Source organism: Gopherus evgoodei, chromosome 2, assembly GCF_007399415.2.
Source record: "Gopherus evgoodei ecotype Sinaloan lineage chromosome 2, rGopEvg1_v1.p, whole genome shotgun sequence".
In the NCBI taxonomy this organism is placed as follows: Eukaryota; Metazoa; Chordata; order Testudines; family Testudinidae; genus Gopherus; species Gopherus evgoodei.
In genome coordinates this window covers 147,221,396-147,231,639 of record NC_044323.1, presented here as the reverse complement: position 1 = coordinate 147,231,639, position 10,244 = coordinate 147,221,396, and positions in this window count along the sequence as shown.

Genomic DNA, 10,244 nt, shown 5'->3' with positions numbered 1-10,244 from the left:
ATTCTCCTCTGCCCTGGCTTTCTGGGCCCAATCCTCCCTTGCCCTGGTTCTGTGGGCAGGGCCGGCTCTAGCCATTTTGCTGCCCCAAGCACGGCTGCACGCCGTGGGGGTGCTCTGCCGCTCGCTCATCCCGTGGCTCCGGTGAACCTCCCACAGGTGTGCCTGCGGATGCACCACCGGAGCCATGGGAGCAGCGGACTCTCCGCAGGGACGCCTGCGGGAGGTCCACCAGAGCCGCCTGCCACCCTTCCGGCAACCGAAAGAGCGCCCCCCATGGCATGCCGCCCCAAGCAAACGCTTGGCACGCTGGTGCCTGGAGCCGGCCCTATCTGTGGGCCTGATCCTCCCCAGGCCCATTGGCCCAATTTTCCTCTGTGCCGGTACTGTGGGCCCGATCCTCCCCTGCACCTGCACTGTGGGCCTGATCCTCCCCTGCCACGCCACTGAGGACCCTATTCTCCCAGGTCCCAGCACTTGGTGTTGTCGCTGACACCGCTGCCCTGCCAGGGTTACATGCCACCAGCCTAGAAGGGGCAGCACCCTGCACCCACTTTGCCCTCATGCAGGCAGCAGCAGCGAGGTGCGGGGCAAGGGGCAGGAGGCCCACCCCACCCTGCAGCCAATGACACTGGTGTAAATCAGGAGTGAAGCCATTGCCTTCCCATGGCTCAGCAGGGCCTGTGCCTTGTTTACACCAGTCAGGGCAGGTGGAAGGCTGGGCTCCAGGCCTGACCCAGGAGAGCAGACGGGGCCAGGCTGCACGTGGGTGACTCCCTGGCTGGTGCTGCCTTCCCCTTTGCTCAGCCAGGTCAGAGCCAGCACATATGTAGGAGGCCCTTGGGTCCAGAGCCTTAAAACTAGTTGGGTGCCTAACTCCCCTCAACCGCCATGTGCCCAAATACCTTTCACAAGCTGGGCTGGCATAGCTCAGCCTGGCTGGCCACTACACGTTCCCGGCGCCCATGGGGCCCACAGCAGCCAGTCGTTCACTAGGCTGGTCAAGGCAGCTGGGCCAGCTCCATCTCTGCGCCGGGCAGTGCCGTCCTGCCGGGGACCCTGGCCAGGGCTCAGGTTGGGGGGCTGCTCCAGGGGCTTCATGGCCAGGCAGCAGCAACGACACATCCAAACCCACGACCCCTGGGACAGGGACAGGACCCCACACAGTCTGGTGGGCTTCTAGGGTGCCTCTGCCCGCTGCCTTGCCCCTTCCCCGACTGGCTCCACACGACCCCCGCTCCCTCACCCTTTCCCCGATTGGCTCTGCGTGATCCTCGCTCCGTCGCCCCTTCCCCGACGGGCTCCGCACGACTCCCGCTCCCTCGCCCCTTCCCCGACGGGCTCCCCGTGACCCCCGCTCCCTCGCCCCTTCCCCGACGGGCTCTCCGCAACCCCCGCTCACTCGCCCCTTCCCCGACGGTCTCTCCGCGACCCCCGCTCCCTCGCCCCTTCCCCGACGGGCTCTGTGTGATCCTCGCTCCCTCGCCCCTTCCCTGACGGGCTCCGCACGACTCCCACTCCCTCGCCCCTTCCCCGATGGGCTCTCCGCGACCCCTGCTCCCTCGCCCCTTCCCCGACAGGCTCCGCACGACTCCCGCTCACTCGCCCCTTCCCCGACGGGCTCTCCGCAACCCCCGCTCCCTCGCCCCTTCCCCGACGGGCTCCGCACGACTCCCGCTCCCTCGCCCCTTCCCCGACGGGCTCCGCACGACTCCCGCTCACTCGCCCCTTCCCCGACGGGCTCTCCGCGACCCCCGCTCCCTCGCCCCTTCCCCGACGGTCTCCGCACGACTCCCGCTCACTTGCCCCTTCCCCGACGGGCTCCGCACGACTCCCGCTCACTTGCCCCTTCCCCGATGGGCTCCCCATGACCCCCGCCGCCTCGCCCCTTCCCTGACGGGCTCCGCACAGCCGCCGTCGCCTCGTCCATCCCTGATTGGCTCTAGCCAATCGGCTGAGTGACTCTCCTGCACTTCTCCACACGTTCAGCCTCTCTCCTAGCTGCGGCTCCCTACAGAGGCCCCTCCCCACCCCCGACTCTGTCCCCTTTGCCGTTCCCTGCTCAGCCCCAGGATCGCATGCCCCCCGGCAAGGCCATGGCCTCACGGCTACTGTGTGCACAGCCCTGTGCTCCTCATTCACAGCCAGGGATGGCCTCCGTGCTCCATTGGCCCTGCCCCGAGTGACCTGGGGTCCATAGATCTGCATCCCTCCTGTGGCTGTGGGGCCTCATTTCCTGGGCGCAGCAAAGAGCTGCAGTGCCCAGGCCAGCAAAGAGCAACCCTCCAGGCTCTGCCCCCCAGCCCTAGGTCAGGACAGCCACCGCCCTGGGGTCTGGGTGGCAGGGTGCAGTGCTGGGCACAGGCCTGTAGATGACAGCACAAGCAAGCACATGGCATGCTGGCAGGGGCATGGGAGCAGTGGGACAGAGGGATGTCAGCTGGACTGGCCATGGAGCAGGGAGGCAGATGGATGACGGGGAGCACAGGGGGAAGCTGGCCTGGCCATATGGGAACAGGGGGCAGCTGGACCGGCAGAAGCGGGGGCAGCCAGATCATCTGGGGAGCAGCTGGGGTGGGGGTGGGGGCGCAGGGGGCAGCTGCACCGGCAGGGGAGCTCAGAGGTGTCAGGCGAATACCTCGCAGGCTTTGAATTGCCTGAAGCAGGTCTCAGCACCCCCAGGTTTGCCCTGTCTGCACTCTGCAGATGCAGACAGACCTAGTGCACGGGGTTGCACCATCACACTGATTTGGCCCAGTCACCCCTCTGCATCCTCCGCAAGGGAGTTAGGCACCTAAACACCTCTCGGATGTGGTGCTCCATCCCTTGTACACCTGGCGGTGGGAACAGAGACCCCGCCCTGGTGGGCCTCCGGCTGGGGGGCATCCTGCTGCTCTGGGCCCAGTTATCCCCACCCCCACCCCAGCGCAGGAGCTGGACATGATCCAGAATCTGTCACCACAGAAGAGATGCTAATAATAAGGGACGCTGACTTGGGCTGGGAGCCTAATTAGGCTCCACTTATGGTCTGGGTTTAAATAGCCTGCCCTGCCCCCGGCCCCTCAATCACAAGCTCACAGTTAGGTCCCACATGAGCCTCACGTTGTAATTTGCTTAGTGGATTCATTTTCATCCAGCGCCTGGATTCCAACACTCTGGGGGCGAACCACGGAGCCCCTGCAGGCTGGCGCCATGCCCACAGCTGGGCACCCCAGCCAGCCGGACCCCTGAGAGACCAGGCCCCTCACCCCTCACCGCTACTGGGTGAAATTCACCCCCGAGAGCCTGCCCGATGCCTGGGTGCCCCGGACTCTTGCTTAGGGTGGAGAGCATGGGCAGGGCAGGCGGTGTTGGAGGATGCTAGGGTGGGGTGGTAGTAGGATTGTGTTCAGGGGCATGCGACCGAGGGGATGGCGCAGCAAGGGGGGGTGAGCTGGGGGTGAAACAGGGAGTGGGGGTCCAGGCAGCGGAGAGCCCCTCCCCGGGCTGACGCTGTGTGTTGGAGGTGGTCTGGATCAATCAATGACTCATAGAAGATTAGGGTTGGAAGAGACCTCAGGAGTTATCTAGTCCAACCCAGGGCCGGCTCCAGACACCAGTGCAGCAAACAGATGTTTGGGGCAGCCAATGGAAAGGGACGGCACATCCGGCTCTTCAGCAGCGGGTCCCTCAGTCCCTCTCCGAGGGAAGGACCTGCCACCGAAGTGCCGCCGATCTTGTCTTTTCTCCCCATCTCCGCCGCACGCTTGTGGCAGCAAAAGCTCTGGAGCCGGCCCTGGTCCAACCCCCTGCTCAAAGCAGGACCAACCCCTGTGATTGGTTGGAGCCCCCGTCCAGGATGTCACCTGATGTACTGGGATTTCACTGAGCCTCTCCTGCTCCACCAGCCTGGGTTCCCTCTCCCCGTTTTGCTGAATGAGGTTCTCTGGCCTCTTGCAGCACACACACCGGTAGGGCCACACTCCTCTGCAGACACAGACTGAAGTCAGCTCCGTGGGAGAGGACTCATGGAGATAAACCCAAAATAATACTGTTTTATACTGTATAGAAAAATCTGCACAGCGCAAGCTCATAAAAAGCCACCCTCTTCCTCAATATGGAGAGAGAGAGATGTGCACGACTTCTTACCCCCTCAGTTAGAAATTACATAATCTGGGTTTAATAACAAACAAAATACATTTATAAACTACAAAAGGTAGATTTTAAGTGGTTAAAGAAATAGCAAACATAAGGAAGGAGATTACTAAGCAAATGAAACAAAAGATGCAATCTAAGCTTGACACACTAGATAGGTAGGATACAAATTAGCAAATTCTCATCCTGAGTGATAAACAGGCTGGCAGATTCTTAAGGCACAAGCTGCCTTGGCTTTCCCAGGTTTTCATACACAGGCTAAAGGTTTTAGCCTAGGACCATCACTTCTCCCAGTTCAGTCTTTGTTCCTCAGGTATTTTCCAGTGTGGTGTTGTCAGGAGAGTGAGGCCCCCTCACGTTGTCATTGTCCCTCTTTTAGGTCCCCCCCCACTTGCTGGAAAGCTCTTTTGCTGTGACCTGGGTCAGTCAGTTCCCATTGTGCAGTGCTATCTCAGAGAGGTTTCTGTTGTACACAGTTCCTCGGGTAATCCTGGTGCTTTGGCATTTCCTCAGTAAGCCATTAACATTGTTTGGCCTCATCCAGCGTAGCCCATTTGAAATACGGAGACATGGTCAGATACAGAAATGATACCGGCACACACATTGGATGATCACATTCAGTAAATCAGAACCTTTCCAATGACACCTCACAGGTGCCATCTTGCATAAAGCACATCTCAGTTCTGTTAGTTCCATCTCACAAGCATGTTGCCATAAAGAATATGGAGTGTAACGTCACAGCTCCAACTCAATCATCCCAGCCAGGGCTTTGCCAAGCCGGGCCTTAAAACCTTCTAAGGAAGGAGATTCCACCACCTGCCTAGGGAACCCATTCCAGTGCTTCACCACCCTCTTAGTGAAATAGTGTTTCCTGATATCCAGCCTAGACGAATCACTCAGCGTAGCAGTAGCACAAGGGAGAGCCGAGTCCCAGGCTTTGGAAAGCAAAGCCGCACACGAAGCACTAGAGCAAATGCCACAGCATCAGCTCCAGGAGCCTCCCGGCTGGGCATCTCCAGCCTCGGGCACATGCCTGCCTTGTGCAGCTCCAACTTGGGCTGCGGCCAGTGGGCCCTTTGCAGGATGGCGAGGAGCCTGCCCCACAGTTGTGATATATTAGCACTGTGTCACCATGTCACACAAGAGCCCGAGCCACGGCCCAGGACACCGCTGGGCCAGGGGCGGTCCAAACGCAGAACAGAGGGCTGGTCCTGCCCCACAGAGCTGCTAAAGTCACAGAAGCAGAGCATCCCCCAGCCACCACAGGCTCGTGCACTTGGGGTCAGGGCCAACAAGAGGGGGCGGGGAAGCTGGTACAAATTACCAGGGCCTGGCAGTCCGGAAGGGGGCCCGGGGCCCAGCTTCCCCTCACCCCCATCGCCTTACCGGGGCCTGGCTTCCCTCACCTCTTGTCGGCCCTGTTTAGCCGGTCCGCCTGTTGGTGTCACTAAGCATAACCCTAAGTAACTCAGGAGGGTGGAAGGCCACAAGGGTATGGAGCCTTCTTGGTTTTAGGCCTCAGCAGACAAGAGTCCCTCCATGTTTGAACTTTAATCGACCTAAAAGGCCAGGTGTAACAGCCGTTATCAGTTGCAACAGTTCTAACTGGTCTAAAGCAGAAATAATGAGGCCTGTGCACCTTTAGCAGAAGGACAAGATAACTTGCAGAAGGAAAACTTACTAACGAGCTGCCGCGGCCAAGATTACTTAATGCACCTGCGCTTACGTAACTGCTACAGGAGGAGGAAGGAGGAGGAGGAGCGGGGGGAAAGAAAGAAGAAAGAGAAAAAAAAACTTATAAAAAGGGAAAAGCCGCTTGTGTAGGGGGGCTGGATCTGAGGCATCCTAAGTCTCCCAGCACCGCTTTGAGATCTCAAATAAACTTTGCTTGCTTCTCCACCCTGGTGTGTTTATTGGCGCTACGCACTCTGGGCAACGAACCACTGTTGCTTGCCTTGGGCACCCTCTGTGCCTGCAACACGCCCATGCTGGGAGGGCCTGAAAACTTTTTTTCAGCGGGGCCCAAACCCGCTTTCGGCGGCTCTGCCTGGGGTAGTGAAGGAGCTTTGTGCCCTTGGGGGGTCCCCTCCCTACAGATCAGTGCGAGGGGTGCCTGGAGACCCCCAGTTCTCTGCAGAATGCCAGGGATGCCAAGCCCAGAGCCACAGGCAGGGCCTATGGGGAAGGTCTCCTGGCCATGCCATGTGGAGACCCAAAGAAGAGGCAAGCTGACCCCAGACGGCCATCAAAGAAACGGGTCAAGCCGAGGTTCAGAAGGACCCTGGGGCACCTGGAGCTGGGAAGGAGCTTGCTGGGAAGAGCATGAGGAGGAAGATGGCGCCAGAGGATATGCAGGAGAGGGTGGAATGCTCCCAGGGATAGAGGCAGTGAACCCAGGGAAAAGTCAGGCTACCAGGCAGCCTGGGAGAGCACTGCTGAGTGGGGCGGATGCTCCTTGACCTGAAGAGCTGGCGGCCCAGACCCTGGGTGAGGAAAACCCATGTCTCGGTGCTCAGGAAATCAAAGCAGGAGGAGATGCAGCCTGGGGCGAAGGGACACAGGTGATGCCTCCAGTCAGAGCCACAGTTCGGCCCATTGATCCAGCCCCAGAGTCAGCTGAGTTTGCAGATGTGGGAAAACATCCAGCTGAGACAGAAACTGGCCCCCATGGGCCCCGCTCCCAGCCAGGCTCCTGGCACCATTCACATGGCCTGCCAATGCCACACCTGGGCACCCAGAGCCCTGGTGCCTCCTGGTGGCCCAGCACCACCGTCTGCCCAGCCAGTGCATGCTGGGGAGGGACAGCTGCAGGTGGTGTGTCTGGGCATAGGGCACCCCAGGCCAGGGGCATGAGGGACATCTATCAGGGCATCAGCTGAATGGCTCCTTTGGGGAGGACCAGTGTGACGAAGCTGGGCATTTCCTTAGTGTTTTGCATGAACACGGTGTGGGTCAGTTTCCCTGGGTGCTGCCTGTGTAATGAGGGGGTGGGAGAGGGTTTGTTGTTGCTAAGGACCAGGTCTGACCTCGCCTAGTAGCCAGGACCCCTGGACACCAGACAACAACCGTGGTGATGGCAGACCCAGCGACGGGTGTCCTGGTGACTGGGAGGCCCAGCCCAGAGTGGGAGCCTCCGGTTCTGGCCAGTGGGAGGACAAGGGGCTGAAGAGAGAGAACTCTGGTGACCCAACCAGCTGCTTCTAGCCAAGGGGGAAACAAAGGAGAGAAGCGAGAGGGCCTAGGTGATCTCTTTGCCCAGAAACGAAGACAAAGGGCGGAGGGGATATAGGGTGGTTGGCTGGGAGGAGGGGGCTGCTAGACTGGGGACAAAGAGCAGTCAGAATTGGGGACAGACCCAGCTGGACGGGGCTGAGACTGGCCAGGCCTGAGGCCCCTGAGAACTGCCCGTGCTGTGTCCAGATGTACAATGAACCCACCTGTGTTATGCAGGCGGAGAGTCATGGCAGGGCATTGCTCCCCAGGGTGTGGTGGCCCCGAGCGAATGGATTCCCTCAAGAAGTATCTGAAGAAGTGAGGTTTTTTACACACAAAAGCTGATGCCCAAATAAATCTGTTAGTCTTTAAGGTGCCACCGGACTTCTTGTGTTTGTGGATTCCCTGAAGGGCCCATGGCAGAGCCAGGTGTGCTGATGGCTCAGAGAGGTGTGGGCCCAGGAAGCTGTGGAGCCTGGGAAGGGCTGTCAGACTGACGGAGCCGTAAGGAGCCGAGAGATCAAAGGGCCTGGGAGTCCGGGACACCTGCCTTCCCCTCAGGAGCGCCCTCCGGCCCCTTCTCTCCACCCAGCAACCTGGAGAGAGGCCCAGAAACAGCCAGGGAGCCTGACTCATATAGCTGTGACTATGGAGCTGGGGGATCTGGCCCTCCGCCCCAGTCCTGCCGCACACCATTACCTCCTGCATCCCTGGCTCCCTTCGGTTCCTGAGGTCCAGTTACCTCCCAGCTTCCCCCTGCCTGACCAGCCACCATCCCTGGATTCCCCTCCTCCAGCCCACTGCCCATCGGTTCCCCTCCACCATTTTCCAACGTCAACCACACACTCAGCCGAATGCCCCACACAGCGCTCACAGGTTCGGCAGTGATTCCCTGGGCATTTCGAGCTGTTTTATTTCTCAAAACAGCCTGTACAAAGAGAGGGAAAAGCCAGACTCGGGGCTGGGGGCCAGTATGAAGCCAGATACCGAAAAGAACCGCAAATAATCCAACTCCTCCAGGCCCTGCCACTCAGTCTCTCGTGCCTCGAATACGGCCCCCTTATAAACCTCTAAGGAAAGAGATTCCACCACCTCCCTAGGTAACCCATTCCAGTGCTTCACCACCCTCCTAGTGAAATAGTGTTTCCTAATATCCAGCCTAGACCTCCCACACTGCAACTTGAGACCATTGCTCCTTGTTCTGTCATCCGCCCCCACTGAGAACAGTCTAGATCCATCCTCTTTGGAACCCCCTTTCAGGTAGTTGAAAGCAGCTATCAAATCCCCCCTCATTCTTCTCTTCTGCAGACTAAATAATCCCAGTTCCCTCAGCCTCTCCTTGTAATTCATGTGCTCCAGGACCCTAATAATTTTCATTGCCCTCCACTGGACTCTTTCCAGTTTTTCCACATCTTTCTTGTAGTGTGGGGCCCAAAACTGGACACAGTACTCCAGATGAGGCCTCACCAACGTTGAATAGAGGGGAATGATCACGTCCCTCGATCTGCTGGCAATGCCCCTACTTATACAGCTCAAAATGCCGTTAGCCTTCTTGGTGACATGGGCACACTGCTGACTCATATCCAGCTTCTCATCCACTGTAACCCTAGGTCCTTTTCTGCATAACTGCTGCCTAACCACTCGGTCCCTAGTCTGTAGCAGTGCATGGGATCCTCCGTCCTAAGTGCAGGACTCTGCACTTGTCCTTGCTGAATCTCATCAAGTTTCTTTTGGTCCAATCCCCTAATTTATCTAGGCCCCTCTGTATCCTATCCCTACCCTCCAGCATATCTACCACTCCTCCCAGTTTAGTGTCATCTGCAAACTTGCTGAGGGTGCAGTCCACACCATCCTCCAGACGATTAATGAAGATATTGAACAAAACCGACCCCAGGACTGACCCTTGGGGCACTTCGCTTGATACCAGCTGCCTAGACATGGAGCCATTGACCACTATCCGTTGAGCCCGACGATCTAGCCAGCTTTCTATCCACCTTATATTCCATTCATCTAGCTCATAAGCTTTGATAAGGTCAAGGAATAACACATCCACTGCTTCCCCCCCATCCACAGAGTCAGTTATTTCCTCATAGAAGGCAATTAGGTTAGTTAGGCATGACGTGCCCTTGGTGAATCCATGCTGACTGTTCCGGATCACTTTCCTCTCCTCTAAGTGCTTCAGAATTGATTCCTTGAGGACCTGCTCCATGATATTTCCAGGGACTGAGGTGAGGCTGACTGGCCTGTAGTTCCCCAGAGCCTCCTTCTTCCCTTTTTTAAAGATGGGCACTACCTTAGCCTTTTTCCAATCCCAGTATGATATAACTGGAATATGTTTTATGCTACATATGCCATGTAACATTGTGACGACGCGGTTCTGGCGGGACCCAACTGAGAGTGCCAATTCAGGACAAATCACTTAAACAGGGCAGTTACAGCCCAAGGCTGGGGTTTTTCCACCTCTAAGGCAAATCAAACCAGCCAGACAAAGAGGACTTTGGTCTCACCCCACTGGCTAATCACAAGTCATAAGCAATTCCCTTAGACACTCCAGTTTCCCAGTATCTTCACCAGTGCCACTCATCCTGGAGATGGATGGTTATGAACACCAACACCCCAATAAAAGAAAACGGTTCTCTTAATCCCAAAGAATCAAGCCCCAGACCCAGGTCAATATACAAATTAGATCTTACCCACAAATCATGCTGTTGCCAATCCTTTAGAATCTAAAATCTAAAGGTTTGTTCATAAAAGGAAAAAGATAGAGATGAGAGTTAGAATTGGTTAAATGGAATCAATTACATATAGTAACGGCAAAGTTCTTGCTTCAGGCTTGTAATAGTAATAGAGTAAAGTCTCTGGAGTACATCCCCCGCTGGGATGGGTCAATCAGTCCTTTG